A 17234-nucleotide genomic window follows, 5' to 3' on the forward strand; every position below is an offset into this window, starting at 1 on the left:
GGTGATGTGAGGTTTTGTGAGACCATTGTTTCTCCTCCTTTTCCTCATGTCCCTTTCTCAAGGAAATTTGACCACATCCCCTACTATCCTATGTTCCTCCCCTCTTTTGTCTTAGAGCCTATTGAGGACCCTCTCTTGTTTGATGAGACTTTTCCTTCTCATCCTCCCATCATTGAGGAAATGGGTGATTATGCCACCCAAAAAGATTTTGAGGAGGTTTTGCCTTTTTATTCTTTTCCTTATTTTTCTTCTTCTTTCTCTTCTTATTTTTTTGATTTTTCTTTTGATTTTTCTTCTTTCTTTTGGCATCTTCCTCCTCATTTACGTGCAATAATCTTGTTGCATGTCCTCCTCCCGTCATTTGCCTACTTGTTATCATATGAGATGTGTAGTAGTGCATTTGATAAGCTCTTGCGTTCGTTGCAATATTATTTACTAGAGCGGTCTCGCTTGGACGTTAAACAAGCCTTTCTCGGGAAGTAACCCGAGGCTTTTATTGCTTTCATTTTCTTTTCTTTTTAGATTAGATTTTCTCTCATGGAAATGTTTGTGTGTCCTTTTGCGAGGTACATGACTTGATATACACTAATGCATTGGTTTGGATCAAGAATCAAGGAAGTTTGATGCCTATTTTTGCTAGCATATGGAAATCGAGATTCAATTCAAGAGGAAATCGGCTTTGAAAGGTTAAATTGGTTCATTTGCGGGAAGTTACACCCACCAATATCCGGTAACATCTTTCTTAGCTCATTCTCTAATGGTTGGTAACTCGTTGGACATGTGTTGGTTTGTTGGGTTGATTTCTTTCTTTTCCCCTCCCATGTTTTATATGGTTTATGTTTGAGTATATTGTCTCATTCAAGCTTGGGGGAGGGTATCCTATCATGTTTAGCGGGATGTTGATTCGTTTATGCCATGCACTTGAGTATATGCATTTTCATGTCTTTTCTTATATTTTGAAAAGTCCAAAAAGATTTTTGTTTATTTTCAAGGTAATTTTGGCAAAATGTGTTTTGTTTGTTCTTATTTTGGACATTTTGTTTTGGGACTTGCATTCTTGAATGTTTTTCTTCCTAAGTGGTAAATGTATGCACGGTTTGAGAGTGTCATTGGTTGACTCTAGGATACTATATGCTAAGGTAGCCGGTTTAAGAACTTTTAGGGGTCCATGAAGCCTTAGTTCACGGGAATGTGGTAAGATGGAGTTGCTCTCTATAGTGGATTTGAAACCCTTGGTTGGTATTTGTTTGGTTATAATCCCTTGTGAGCTTCATTTGTTCTAGCCTTCATCACCTTGTTGAGCGGCTATTTAGGATCCTTGACTATGCATGTCTTAATCCTTGTTTTGACCTCTAGCTCCCAAGATCGTGACCGAGCCACTCTAGGGGAGGAAAATGGCACCTTTTCTCATTTTTCTTTATCTTCTTTTTATTTTGTTACAAATTTGATTTTCTATTTTGCATCAACCTACTTATTAACCAATTTGAGCCTAATGTTTCCCGCTCTTGTTTAAACCGCATTACAAACCCAATGGCCTATGTTTACCAACCCTTTTAGTTAGCGAAGCATAGGCATGTGAGGTTTGAGTTTTGAGAGTGTTGTTCATGAGCAAGAAAACTTTGTGAATTGGTTTAAGTACGGTATTGAAAGTTGAGCTTGAAAAGAAAATGCAAGAAAAGTTTGAGAAGAAAGATGCAATTCAAGAAAATCAAAGGAAGTTTCAAGAAAAAGCCGTCCATAATTAAAAAAAAGGCGAGGACATCAAATAAGAGCTAAAAAAAAAAAAAAAAAAAAAAAAAACACAAATATTTTTTAGTTTGGTTTCGTTTTCTACCCTAGTTTAAGCATTGAGGACAATGCTTCGTTCAAGCTTGGGGGGGGAGCGTTCCTTCTTTTTGTATATATTGTGTGTTAGTGTTGAGTAAGCTTGGGGGAGATGGCATTGTTGGTATTTTTGTTTGATATTTTGTGAATTCTTGAGTTTGTTTTTGAGAGTAGGCCACTCTTTTGCTTCACTTAGGAAATATCACCAAAATTTTCAAGAATTTCCTAAGCATCGACAAATGGAGGCGAGTCCATGCTATAACAGATAAAGTTTCTTTAATTAGTTTGCTTTATTTCCTAAACTAAACTAATATACGTATTCTAGACCCATTTCGGCAGCATAACGGCTGCCGATAGGGAAAAACACAAAAATCGAATGCCACCCATACTTGGAGGCTACGATACCTGCAGTTAAACTCAGTAAATGGGGGCTTCTAACACCCACAAAGGCCATCCTATACCAGTTTCAACTAAGTATTCAAGGTATTGTATTCCAAAATCTCAAAGAAGCAACTGCTTCTAGACAAATAACAGTAATATAAACACAATTATCGTCTACCAAACAATCTTAAAGTTTGAATATGTCAAAAATAGGCTAATTATACACTTCGCGCAAATCTTTTCGGATTCAAAATTTTCATAATATTAATTATGGAAGATAAACTTGTTCCAATACTACAATTGTTGCATAATTGACAAGTATAACCAAAATGAGCAAACAAAATAATAGAAAATCAAACCAAATTCGAGTGGAATTGCAAAAACGCACTCACACGAAGAAATGCTCATGCAAGGGTTCAATACTTAACCATTTTTCATGAAATTTATTGCAAAACACTCCTTAAACATAGCATGACAACATAGAATAAACAATTTCAAGAATAATGGACTGAATTGCAAACAGCCAAATTTGAAATTTGGTGTTTAACGATTCGAAAATCGTTCAAATTCAGCCGGAAAAGAACAAATTCTAGCAAAAAACTTATATTGGATTACGACAAATATGAATTAAGTACGAAATTTTCTTCCTTTAGCTTTGAAAATCGCAAAAATCCGAGCTTCCTAGAGAGAGAAAAGGGCGAAAATGGCAAAGGAAAGAGAAAGAAAGAGTGAAGTGAAAATCGCGTTCAGCGATTTCACTTTACTGACATAAACGTTGCGTGTGACATACCAGCGCAACTCAAAAAGATGTGCGCGCCTTGCCAGCGCAACCAACTGAGTTGCACGCAGATAATGGTCACTCGGAATCTTGATTTTGATCCTTTTGATTATTTTTAACGGTTTTTGCTCGTTATTAAACGTAATGGCGCGCAAATTATCAAAATCTTTTTAAATTGCTTTGCATATTGTAGTTTGTTTTCTTCTTTGTTAGTTTTTTGCATCATTCTTGCATGCACACCTTGCTTTGTGCCTTCCCCAAGCATACATTTTGAACGTTTTCCGTAAGAGTGCCTTAAGACGTTCCGTGGTGGTGCTTTACGTAAAAGCACCCATAGACAGGTTTGTCATTTTACTATACTGACGTTACAAATGTCCGGGTTTTCTTCTTTTTTCACGTCCTAAGAAAAAAGGAAGGCGTTTTCATGCAGTGTAAAAATTCAAATGGCGCAAAATTGTACGGCGCAAAATTGTACGGCGTAGGTGTTGCGTAAAATTTCACTTCAGCCCAAGCTTTGCGAGATCTACCTCTCGAGACTAAAAGGAAGAGAAGGACTGTAGACGTTAGCTCACGAGTCGACAAGCGCACCGAACCATCAGGAACAGGCACTTCTTGAATGGGAGCAAATACGGTAGTTAGTGCGCTTACTAACTTACCGCACAGTTAGGGTGTCGAATCATCCCCTGTATAAAGAAGCGACGAGACGATGTCGCACCTATGTAGTCACGTGTCCCCAGTCCTGAGACACGTGTACTCATCTTGCGGATAAAACTGCTGAGAGAGTTGCTGACTTTCTTCCCTCTCATTGGATTTGGATATATGCCTCAAGTCCTGAGACATGTATTTCTATTTTGTGGACATCCGGCTCGAATACCGGACCCGGCTCGAATACCGGTCCATTTCGTATCGAATACCGAAAAACTCTTTTCATATTTTTTTTTACTTTGTTAAAGACAGGCTAAAGTTTCAATGACATATCTAATGACTTTAGACCAACGATGACACGATTGAGAGGAAATCTTCCCCTTTTATCCTTTTAAAACCGATCTCTTCTCATGACTTAACATCACCCAGAACACTTTTACTTGTAAAAGCGTTCTACAATTGCAAATGATCAATCTAGATTCTTTAGCGCGTTAAGACTAGGAAAACTTTTTTCTAGCCTTAATAGCTACTTGTTTCAAACACTTAGCGAACCAAGGATTGTTTTGACATCCTTAAACATTACAGAAAAATTTTCTATCCTTAGTGAACTTCGCAGAATGAGTCTCGGATTTATTTCCTTGACTACTTTAATCATCGTCTATTCTAGACTCGATCAAAGTGGGGGCTAACTGTAGACATCTACTTTTGGCCTCCTGTCCCGACAGGAAGTGCAATGACGATAAATAAAACCATCTTTGTGTTGGATCAAAGTAAAGAATACTTATGGAGAACTGGTTAAGCCACAAAACACAAAAGACTAGCCCAAATTAAAGATAAAAGCCAAAACAAAGGTCCAATTAACTAAACCCGATCATAATTAGGCTTATGCCCGTACTTAAAACCCAATAATGACGGATTTAGGGGCGCCTATGTTAAATCTTAGTGCTGCCGCAGAAAAAGCCGCGCGCATCTCAAACAGTCGCGATGGGCAGCCGCGCGCAACTAATTTTGTTTCGCGCGACACCCAGCGCAACCTCCAGAGTTGCGCTAGCTGCGGAAGATTCAGAATTATACGGAAAATATAAAATCGAATCTTACCATAAAGCCGCGCGCAAGACAATTAGTTGCGTTGCCCATAGCAGCGCAACCTAATCACTTGCGCTGGGATGCCGCGCGCAACTCATCTTGTTGCGCGCGACACCTGCTGCGGCAGAATGCTCGTAACCCTAAACCTAATCATTCCCCATAAATAAGAGCTTAAACCGAGGCTTAGACAGATAGAAAATAACCTAAAACTCTGGCAAAATACTTGTGAACTTGTGCAACCTAGCCCCTTTTATCCTAAACACTCACCCCTTTTGATATTTTGTTACTACGGTGGAGGTTCCCCAACAAGAAGGAGTGCATAAGTATTCTAAACGGAGATCTAGCAAAGAGAAGTGGTAAATTCCCAAGCACTTAGTTAAATCACATTTTTTTTCTTGTTTAAAAGAACCTTAATTAATTAATTAGTGTTGTTTGATCACCTTTAAAATAATTAATTAATCAATTCCACATAGTATCTTGAGTTAATTAAAGATTAGAATTGAATTAAATAATTGTTGGTTGATCACTTAAGCCAAGGTGAATATTGTTTATTTTCTTGTCCTTTTCACAAATTTGATTAAATGAAGAATAACGACATTACGATGTAATTCCTACGTGAATTAATATGCGTAAATAAAATCAACTAAAATAATTTTAGATATCGCGTTGCATATATTGTTTGGTGATGAAATTGTTAAAAAAGGAAGAGCTAGTAGAGGCCGCACTAGGGCTAGGATAACGATTCCCCTCTAAAGGAAACATTATTTTAGTACCCTTGCTCCCGAACTCATTTCTGGTTTATAAACCAATTTGGGCATGGGTAAACTTATGATTCCTGCTAATTATTCTATGAACTCCACATGGAAGAAAGGCATGACTGAGGTTTATGAGTTTTTCCTAAAACTCTTGGCGACTCCCTACTTGTTTCTTACAAAAAAGCGTAATATTAGAATCAATTCTAATTCAAGGTCCCCCAAACAGTCAAGAGATCAAATCCTACTACACCCTAACAAGTGTAAAGTCCTAGGCTTTTAAGTGGCCATGGGCATTTAAGGAGAGGACCCCTTACGATGGGAACCCCCTCCTTACAGAGTATAACCTTCATGAGTCAATCGTTGTTGCCTTCGTTGTCCCTTATTCGTGGTTGCCTTAAATTATCCGTGAACGGTTTACAAGTTCCTTAAAAATTTGTTGGCGGCTCCCTACTTTCCTTATCCCTAATCGTATTATGTCAATTCCCACTTCCTATGAGTGCCAAGCATATTAAGAACATGCTTAACGTAGGCGCACTTCAAACAACGCCCACAGGTTCATTTCTTAATTAATATGCAATTTTAAACCTCTTTAAGCATGATTACTTGGTAGTAATTTGTGCCTGAAAGTTTGGTTTTATTTTTCATATAATTGCAAATTAATTGCATTAAGTGTGAAAAGTTTGTTCTTTGTTGCTTCCAAGTACTAAAGATTCAATCTTTAATTGTTTTAAATGATTGGAACTTTGAGTTACTAAATTCCATGAATTTTTTTATTGAACTTTTGATTTAATCATGTATTAAATTTATTGGAATCATAAGGTTTGGAACTTGTGATAAAATTTCATTTATCTTCATATTGGAAGATATAATTTTTCAAGGATTCACAAGTGTTAAAGTTGGAATATTTTATTGAACTTGTCTTCATGTTTCCAACTCCCTTTTTAATTTGTCAAAATCTCATCATTAATTTAAATTAATTAAATTAATAGTGAGTTATTGCTCTTATTATTTTATTACACCAAATTAAACCAATTTTATTAAAGAATGGTTCTTGGAAATAATTTTGGTTGTGTGCACTTTTTATGAATTTTTAATTAAAGTTTGACTTGTTTAATTTTTCATTTTTCTCACTAAAATTGGTTCAAAAATTAATTTAGAATTAATTATTTAGTCAAGCAAAAACTCTGATTTTAAATCCCGAGAGTAAGGCACGCAAACCAAGGCATCACCCCTCATCTAGCCCGGCTGATGTGCAGCTCGCATGTGGCTACTGCCTGGTGTGCACCACACAAGGGCAGTGTGGCTAAGTGCCCAGCCGCACAACAACACAAGCCAAGCAGCAACGCGCTGTGGCTGTGCGTGCGTGCTGTTGTGTTGCGGTGGCTTCGTGGGTAGCTGTGCGAGCTTGGTGCGAAGGGGCAAGCAGCTGTGGGGTATGTGCCTAGCACCAGGTAACCCGTAGCAAACGCTACTAGGCTAGACCTAGCTAGTGCTACGTGGGGTGGTGGAGGCACATGCGCCAAGTCGTATTGCATATTGCACGGAAGTAGTGCATGAGCACTTGAGTGCGGTTTTCTTCGTGTTTGCTTATTTAGCCATTTAAATTATTTTATTAAATTAATTTGGTTTTAATTATTTTAATAAATGTTGGTGGCTAGGCCTCGGATTTTTAGCGGCATTTGCAAAATTTTATTTTGGGAAATAATTGGGTTTACCAGCTTAATTAATTGGATTAATTAAGATGGATGCGGAATTTATTGAGAGCTTTTTTAATTAATTGCTTTAAATTACATAACCAATTAAAAACCTCTGACTAGTTTTAATTAGGCATGTTAATTGGATTAACGACCTAAATTAGTTACTCGGTTACGCGCGTTTTATGCATTGTTACTTGTTTTATTGTTGTAAAATGCATGGGCCATTCACAAATAGTGAATGGATGAGTGGAATGTATATTCTCTCACAAGTTTTATAAAATACCAACTAGAGGGACCCGATTAGGATAGAAAATACGGAATGCGATCCGTGATGTATTTTTGTAAATCTAAATAAGGTCTGAGAACCGTTGAGTATTTTTGTACCTAAATATTTAGATTAGCCCTAATCGTAGATACTAGTATTTGCATAATTATGGTCATGTCTTGAAGACGGAGGTTCTTGGAAGACGAAGCCATGAAGATGCAAAAGCCGTCCCTTTAAGACTTAAAGATTCAAGGGGTCATGCTAGTTGCCAAATGCATCTTTATTTATGTTTTTGACATATATTTATGAGCATTTATATATGAATTATATGTTAGACACATGTTTAGGATTTCGAATTTTGTGATAATTAATTAAGTTCACTAAAATCAATCAACATAGAAACCCTAAGTCCCTAAAATATTGAGTAAAATTGACATTCCAAAATAACACTTATGACCTTTTGAGAGTAGTGATAGGCTGCGCCAAAACGAGGCATCACTATTACTCCCTAGGATTCATAAGGCATACTGAGTATGCAAGTTGGTTTTGGTTATGCTCAACGATATGAGTGATGGAGTCCTAACATGTCGTGGAAAAGTGGATAAATTGTTTAGAGAGCATTAGATGCGACGATTTATTTAAAAAGAGTGGCTTCGAGCCATTAGCAAAGCGTTGCTTACCTTAGGAGATTGAATGTTAAGACAAGCCAAAGCATTCTTAACCACTCTTTCATTCTTTGGATCTTGGAATCGGCTTATTCTCACCAAAATGGGGACAAATTTTAATGTATGAAAAAGACGTTTTAAATAGGTTTGATTAAAATGCATGATTTCAATCTTATTTAAAATATTATGAATGGTTTTTCATTTCAAATTCTTTCAATTTTAGAATCATGTCTTCAAATAACTCAAACAACCAATTCTCGTTACGCTCAATTCTTGACAAGGAGAAGTTAAGTGGGCCAAATGTTCTTGATTGACAAAGGAACTTGCGAATTGTTCTCATGCAAGAGCAAAAGGAATATGACCTTGATGAGGAAATGCCCAAGGCTCCCAATGAGGAGGTGACTCAGGCTGCCCTAAACCAATGGCAAAGTGTCAATCGGGATGTCAAATGCATCATCTTGGCCACAATGTCCCCCGAGCTTCAAGGTCAAGAAAGGAGAGTCAGTCAGCCTGCATTGAGATGGCAATTGACATCATTCTCCACTCGTTGCACAAAGGCTATGATCAGTTCAAGATGAACTATAATATGCATAGCATAGAGAAAACCCTCACTGAGCTTCATGGTATGTTGAAGCAAGCCGAGCAAACGCTCAAGGATGAGGGAAAGCATGATATGCTCATGGTCAAAAAGGGCAAGCTGTTCAAATTCTCAGGCAAGAAGAAGAAAGGCTATAAGGGGAAGGGTAAGAAGATGACCTTTCCGTATAAGTTTAAAGCTACCAAAGACAACAAGGAGAAGAAGGTAGCATCTTCTAAATCTGATTTCGAATGCTTCTACTGTAAGAAGAAGGGACATTAGATGATAGATTACCTCAAGTTCAAGGAAGATAAGAAAAACAAAATTGTTGCTTCTAAATCAAGTATATTCGTTATAGACTTAAACTTCACTAGTTCAACATCATGTGTATTATATACTGGATGTGGCTCACACCTTTGTTCCAATTCTCGGGGTCTAAGGAACGTTAGGAAGGTAGCGAATGGAGAGGTTGAACTCCGGGTCGGCAAGATAGCGAAGGTAGCCAGAAGCTCTCTTAAAAACTAATTAAGAAAATAGAATAATTGATGATTGTTTTTAATTACCCCAAAAATGGGTATTTATACTAACTTAAGAAGATAGAAAAATAAAATAAATAAAAATAAAATAAAAAGAGGAAAATAAATAAAGAACGAAAGGAAATAAAATAAGTCAAAGGAGAAAATAAGAAAGTAAAATAAAATATAAATAAACAAAATAAGAAAAGAAAAATAAAAGGAAAAACTAATCCCCAAAACTGACCCCCCTTATTTCCCTTTCTCCTCGATTCTTTGGCTGCTTCAATTGGGATGTGATCCCCTACACCGCACTTCACAAAGCTCCACCATCAGCAATCATCATCAACCATTATCATTAAATGACCAACGTCCATCATCATCTCCTATCATTCAACATCAATCAAGGCCGTTCGATCTTCATTAAAAACCATGTGCGAAGCTCGTGAAGTGGTTCGACCGAACCAAAGGTTGTGTCGCTGAACTATGGGTTGGTTCGGTGGAACCATGGGTGTGTTCGACCACACCCCTTCAAATTAGAAAAGTTTGAAAGTTTCTAACTGTTTTGGCACTTCGACCGAACTCTTCGACGGTTTGCCCAAACCTTAAGAATTTGCAATTTGCTCTGATTTTATGGGTGTTGTTCGTGCGAATTGCTGCTGTGGTTGTTTAATTACTGCAGTTGTTGATTATTAAAGTGAGATTTGGTGAGAGTGAGGGTCAGAAATAGCAGGGGCCGCAAGGTGCTAGTGTTGGCCGCGGTGAGTACGGTTGTTGCGGCCATTGGAGCTGCTGGGTTGGCGGAAATTAGTGTAGGGGTTGAGTGAGGAGGTGGTTGCAGCGGGGGTTGCGCAATGCTGCTGGTTTGTTACTTAATTGTGGCGGGTTGCTTGGTATTGTGGTGGAATATGGGAGCAGGGGAGCTATGGAGTGAAAACGGGGTTGACTGGTGGCTTCAATTGAGGTGAGGGGTTACTGCAATTGAATAGGTTGGTGAGAATAGGTTGGAGTTGGAGCTGCTGCAATGGCTGGAGATCGAGGGTGAGTGGCTGCTCTATTCTATTGGTGGTGAGAGTTGGTGTTGCGGCTGAACAGGGGAAAAGACACGGGGGATGGAAGGTGGTTTGTGCATTTGGCAATTGGCTTTTGACATGAATTCGGAAACCGAACTCACTTGACTTGAAACCTGAACATCTTGACTTCCTTTGTATTTATATCTCTTTTTATTGAAGACATATGTACATATATTTTTTTATATATATTTTTTGTACATATAACACACATTTTATATATATGTCATTATGTTTTCTTTTGTTTCCATTTTTTTTTAAATTAAAGCAAAAATATAAACAAAATTTTTCCAGAGGGAGGGAAAGGGTTCCCGACTTACCCCCTTAGAAAAATAACAAAAAATGAACAAAGAAAAGAGGATATGAAAAGGAAAATGAAAAAGAAGGGAAAAAGAAAAAAGAAAGAAAGAGAAGAGAAAAATAAGAACAAAAAAAAAAAATGCTACCTCCTTTAACTTTTATTTGCAACTTTGGAATATTTTATGTCTCACAAATAATACCCCAAAGTTGCAAATAAAAGTTAACGGAGGTAGTCAAATAAAATAAAGCACAAAAGGAAACAAAAGTTAACAAATTTTAAGCGTATAATTATTCATAAGATTTCATAAATATTCCGTTATTATGGAGTTCAAAATACGGATATAAGTCTAAATGACATGTCGCGACAGACCAGACGCGCGTAAGTGGATGTCTTGCGCGCGGCTATCGCGTGCATGTGAGTTGGTTGCGCCCCGCCTGGGGGTGAACTTTCCTTAAAGCGAAAATTTCCGAAAATTTGCCCCTCTAGGGTCTATTTAAGCGTAATTTTGTGTAGGCTTTTAATCATCTCACATTCATTCGCTTAGTAGTGTTAGAAAGAATTAAAAAGAATTAATCTCTCTAAATTCTTTACCTCTCCCTTTTTTGATCAATGGAAAAAACTTTTGAACAATGGTTGAAGCAATGGGTCACTTCCCTTTAGGATAAACTAGCCTTCAAAATATAACACCTTGACACTCTATTGAATTATATGCAACTAGATATAAACTTTGATTTACTCCATGCTGATGTCAATCATTGGGACTCGAACCACCATCTCTTTCTTTTTAAACGGGAGGAAATTGTCCCATTACCTGGCGAGTTTGAGGCTCTACTAGGCTTCCCTACAAATACTCTCCCTGTGACATATGCCCCTACCTTGTCAGATCCCAAACCTGTTTTTCAACGATTATTTGGTTTGAGTGACAATGATATGGTTAACATTGGAAAAGAAAAAGGTGGTTATTTAATTCAATTTATTAAACATTTCGTCGCCCCTCGTGATAATTTGACTAAACAACGTTTTAAAATTCGTGCTTTTTGTTATTGTCTTGTTATCAATTGTTTACTTAGGATAGGTAAGGAATACGGAGATTATTCCTTGATGTCCATAGTAGAGCAAATAGCGGGATGTCATTCACCCGCTCCTTTAGCTTTGGCAAAAACCGTTCTATGCTTGAATCGCCTTAGAGGAGACCCTAACGAGAATGGTTTCATAGGAAGTCCACTCCTATTACACGTACGTTTTTTTTTGTCGTAAAGAAGTGCAAGTTAGGAAGTTGCGCCGGCCTGACCAGCGCAATCTTCTCCAATGCGAGCGGATGGCACGCGCAACTAATTTTGATGCGCACGCCTGATAGAGGAATAAATGAGTCGACAAATGTCTATCCCAAAATCAAACACAATTTACAATATCCTAAACCAACCTAATACAAGTATAAAGCAAGTATAGGGTCGAACCCAAAGGAGTAAGTCGATATTAACTATAGCCTAAATCAAGTTACTTCGAAGATTGGAGTGAGAAAATGTTTGGTACTATGGTAACAAAGCTAGACTAATCAAGTAATTCAAGAAACTAAACACTAGGGATATAGGTTCAACATGCAAGTTCAATAATCATGCTAATTGATTGTTCATTCAATTGATTCAAGCATTGCAAAGGACAAACAATAGTAGCAATCAAGAGAATTCAAGAGTTATTTCCTAGAGGCCAAACTAGTAGTCACTATGAATGGTTAATCAAGGAAATTCACAATCAAACTCTATCAATTAAAGCAATTCTCAAATTGATGGTTCATGTCATTAAGAATTGCAATGCAATCTAGATTAATCTTATAGGTTGATCACTCCTAATCTAATTAATCAAATGCAAAACTATGTCAACCAATTTAATTGCAACAATTCAATCAATCAATGATCATCAACTAGCACAAAATATCAATCAAGCATGCTGCCCCTTCTCCCTGGCAACTAATCTACTCACTAATCATGGTGTAACTCAAGAACAAATCACTAGAAATTGCATTAATCATCATTCTAAATAAAAATCAAGAGAAAACAATATCAACTACAATATCAAATTCAAATCCAAAGAAATCAAACAATCAAACATGAATCTAAAACAAACAAGTAAAGAGATTAACTAAAAGAAAAGATTCACACTAATATTAATGATTGAAGATGAAGAAATCCAAGCACAATTGATCTAATGTTGAAATACAAATCCAAAACCAAGAACTTCTCTCTAAATTCTCTCTCTAAAACTAAGCTAATGAAAATTATCTAAAAGTTAGTTTTCAAAAACGAATTACAAGTGTATTTATAGGCAAAGAAGGAAAACAGGATCCCTCTCTAAGACATCCCGCGCCCGCGGGGAAATGGTTACGGAACCCATAATAAACTCTGCGGGCTATCTGGGCAACACCCGCGCCCGCAGAAAAAGCCTCCGCGCCCGCGGCAAGGGCGCGGCGAATCCCCTGCTCCCAAAGGGTGATCAAAGGGCCATAAGAAAGCATGAAAAGGAGATGAAATCATCTTACAAGACTACCCTATGAGTGCCATAAATGACACTCATCAAATTCCCCTAAGCTAGACTTTTGCTCGTCCCAAACAAAACAAAGGCTAAAAAGGAAAAAGAAGGGCTTATTCAAAATAAAAAGAAATAGAAAGAGGTGAGAATATACACTAACTCACTTTCGTAGGAATCACGGTCAATTTTAGCAACAAAAGACAAATCATTGAAACCCCTAGATCGCCCTAGAGGACGAGTGATGCTCTCGTAAAGGTTTCCTAGAGATAACCTATAACTCTTATTAAGCAAAACAAAAGAAACAAAAATGAGGCAAAATACAAGAATAAAGAGCAAAGTTTGAAAAACAATGATTTCAAAAATCTTTGTAAAATGGACTTTACTAAGTGACTATAATTCAATTTGAATAACAACCTTTCTAAAGTTAATCATGGTATGCACGTTATAAGATACCTAAGGTTGATTGAAACATAAATATGCTAAGCATAGGAACTAGTTGTCACACTCCACTTTCATCCCAAACGATCTTACCGCGTTCCCCCTACTAATCTCATATCTCCCCTTGGTGAGCGTCTCATAGATTCCGCAAAGGAACCGGAAAAAGATCAAATTTTTGGCTACTCGACATCTTGACTTCTCATCCCCTTTCCTTAGGCTATAACCTATGATTCCCTCCACCGATGAATGACTCAACCCCTAGGTCAAAAGGTCTTCCCAAAGGTTGTAACGTAAGGCAAAAAGGCTTAAGGTAGGCTAAATTTTAAATTTGGTGGTTAACCTAAATTGTGAAGCAAAGATTGCACATTTCTTTACACCATAATTAAGCAATCACCAAACAAAAATACCAACACCCCCAAGCTTATTGAAAGTTAAGATCACAAACATATACACAAAAAGCGTGAGAATGCATCCCCCCCCCCAAGCTTAAATGGAGCATTGTCCTCAATGCTCAAAAAGGGAGGATACTCGCATCAAAATATTTTTGCATTTTTTCATTTTTCATTTTTCACTTTTTTTTTCTTTTTCTTGTTTAATAGTGCTTGGTCCTCGCCTCTTTAACTTTGGACGGCTTTTTCAACTTAGCACTTGCTATGTCCTTGGTTTTTTTTTACCTTGGACGGCTTTTTCATTTATTTAACGTGCCATTATTCACAAAATATACACAAAACATGTTCTTGCTTTCATTTTGAACCAATAACCAAACTTATATACCACAATCTCCAAAATATGACCATTTTCTTCACAAAAACCAAAGATGAAAACGAAAACGAAACAAAAGGCTCAAGATCTAAAGACGTGGCTTGAAAAGAAGGGAAAAAGGCTCAAAGGGCTAGCAAGTAGGCAAATGTATCCCTAAACCCAAAAGTAAAAAGAAGTACACTATCCTAGAAAAAGGGAGAAAAAAAAACCTCCCGAAAAGATGCCTTTGTCCTCCCTAGGTGGTTCGGTCTCGGTCTTAGGAATCATACGTTAAGATTTAAGATTAGGTTTGCGAAAGTCAAGGATCCACGCCGCTCATGCAAGAATATGTTGAAAGCTTGAAAAAAAAAAGTATGAATCTCACATGGTTGTAGCAAAAACTCACTAAGGTTGTCAAATCGAAGATAGGGAGCAACTACCAACATGCCACAAACAAGTATAATCCGGTTTCATGATCCCCCTAGTTCTAGACAACTACCTTCGCATGCTTTATTCTAGAATCAACCAAATGTATTCTCAAACCGTGCATACCATGACCACCTAGTAAGATTATTATTCAAAAGCAAGAGTCCATTGTTTACAAGTCCAAGTCAAAATAGAAAAAGTGAAAAATAAAGCCTCAAAAGCTATGTACAAAACCAAGAACAAAAAGAAAAGAAAAGGAAAGAGAATAAAAGATGGAAAGCAAAGATAAAGGAAAAGTAGGAGAACAAAGAAAAGGACAAAGATGCAATCATAACACGTATTTCCCAATCGACATACAAGCGGTCAAATGGCCACATCTCCAAAAACCCCAAACACACTAGGTGTTATAATCATACATCCTCGAACCGTTCAACTCCCCTAAAACTAATTCTAGTCTAAGTGTTTTGGAGTGTTTTTGTCCCTTGGGAGAGTTATGTCACGAAGTTGATCCGGCTGAGCTGTACCTGCAAAATAACGGAGACTCCGGGTGGTCGGAGCTCCGCCTCCGACGGACAAGTTAGTAACTTGAAACGGAATAAAGAGAACGGAAATTTAGGTGGGTATCTGCTCGAATTCCAAGCTCAGGTCTTTCTCTGATGTAAGAGAATAAGGGTGTAATAAATGATTCAATGTCCCCCCAAAATGGGGAAACATCTCCCTATTTATAGGGTCGTTGGAAAATGTTCCCCTTCCTAGGTCACTTGACCTAGATTTTAGTGGGCTGCGCCGTTTTACGGCGCTCCTAGGAATTTGGGCCCTTGAAGGCCACCATTTCGGAAACATATCTGAGGGCGCCAAGTGTCAAGAGGATGTTGAGCCACATGGGCCATCCTGAGCTCGACACGTGGCGACCTCTCATTGGTCCACGTGTCTAGGGTAAAAATACCCTAAACATTTTCCCCTCACAGGTCGCACGTGCACATCACGTGGGGCCTGTGACACGTGTCCACCTTTCATAGGTGAACAGTAACGGACAAAATTTTTGAATTTCAAATCAAAAGTTTTCCCCCCACTTTTACTTTCTATAAATAGAAAGTTACCCCTCTCCTTTTCACACCTTACGTTCACATTGACTTTTTAGAGAGAGAAAAAGAGAGATTCTAGAGAGAGATTTCTCTGCTCCCGTCTGCGTCACAGCAAGTTTCAAGCTTCCGAGTGTTAGCAATTCATCACCCGGTTCACCGGCTGTAGCGGTTTTCAGATTTTTCAGAGTTAAAGCAAGGTAACCGCCTATACCATTTTAGCTTTTTTCCCTTTCAATTTGCATACCATTTTTTCCGCCTGTATATCCGACTTTCTTAAGAGAATATAAATGAGTTCCCAATCCACCCACTCGGCACTGCCTAGGACACTCAGCCGATCCCCCGGAACGGGTGAGTCTAGAACAGAGGGTGCCTCTTCTGGACTGTCGGAACTAATATGCTCATCTCCGAATTCCTCCCTCTCTGTGTTTGTGCAGGACACAATGGCCAGAATGAAACAAACGGCCAGGCGGTCTAAAAGCCGGCGCACCATGAGAGTGCCAGCCGATGAGGTTTTTCTAGAAGGGGAACAGAGGGATTGGGAGGAGAGCGGATCTGACGAAGAGGCTCTCTCTACCTCCGGGAGCTCTGGAGTAAGAGAGGTAGACGGCGAGGGAGCCGCCTCTTCTAATGAAGCCGGCGATGCTGAGACCGGCCAGGGATCAAGAGCGGAATCTTCCGGCTCTTACCAGGGTGATTTTGTGGCTGACTATCAGCAGCCGCCCAAGGTTGCTGACAATTCCAACCCCAAGAAGACCCGGATGCTGCCGAGCAACATTGCACTTCTGAATAGCGGGTTCAGGGCCTTCAAAGAGAAACATCCATTTGGAAGGGGTTGGGAAGTTATTGTCCCTCCTGCTGATGTTGTGATGGCTGGGGGGACAACATTGACCATGCAGATGATTACTTCATCTGCTATGAGGCGGTTATCGAAGCCGGCCTCCGGTTCCCCCTCCACCCTAGGATTAGGAAAATCCTCAATGGATATGATCTGGGGGTTTGGCAACTCACCCCTAACTCGTGGGTGAATATATTAAGTTACATCGCCGCCTGCGAGTTTCAGGACTTGAACCCCAGCTTTTCCGCCTTCGTTCATATTCACTACCTGAGCAAGGCCCCAGGCGGCCATGGGGCATGGTATACGCTGACTACCTTGCCCCAATATCTAATGACTTTGGACAAAGTGTCCAAGTGGTCCGGGTGGAAGGACAAATTTTACTTGATTTCTTCCCCCACCTTGAGACACAACTGGACACTGCGCCGGTACAACACCGAGCCGGCTCTTCTAGGCCAAAAATTAATGGACACTGCGCCGGTACCCCACCTTTAGCAGTTGTCCGGATGGCCCATAGGACATGAATTAATTCTTCTGCCCATAAACCACCAGCCCGTTCAATTTTCTTTTTTATGCCGTCTGAGATGTGTTTGTTGAAGGCTTCAACTTGGTCGTTTGCTTGGGGTCGGC

Source organism: Chenopodium album, chromosome 5 (genome assembly GCF_948465745.1).
Source record: "Chenopodium album chromosome 5, dcCheAlbu1.1, whole genome shotgun sequence".
NCBI lineage: Eukaryota > Viridiplantae > Streptophyta > Magnoliopsida > Caryophyllales > Amaranthaceae > Chenopodium > Chenopodium album.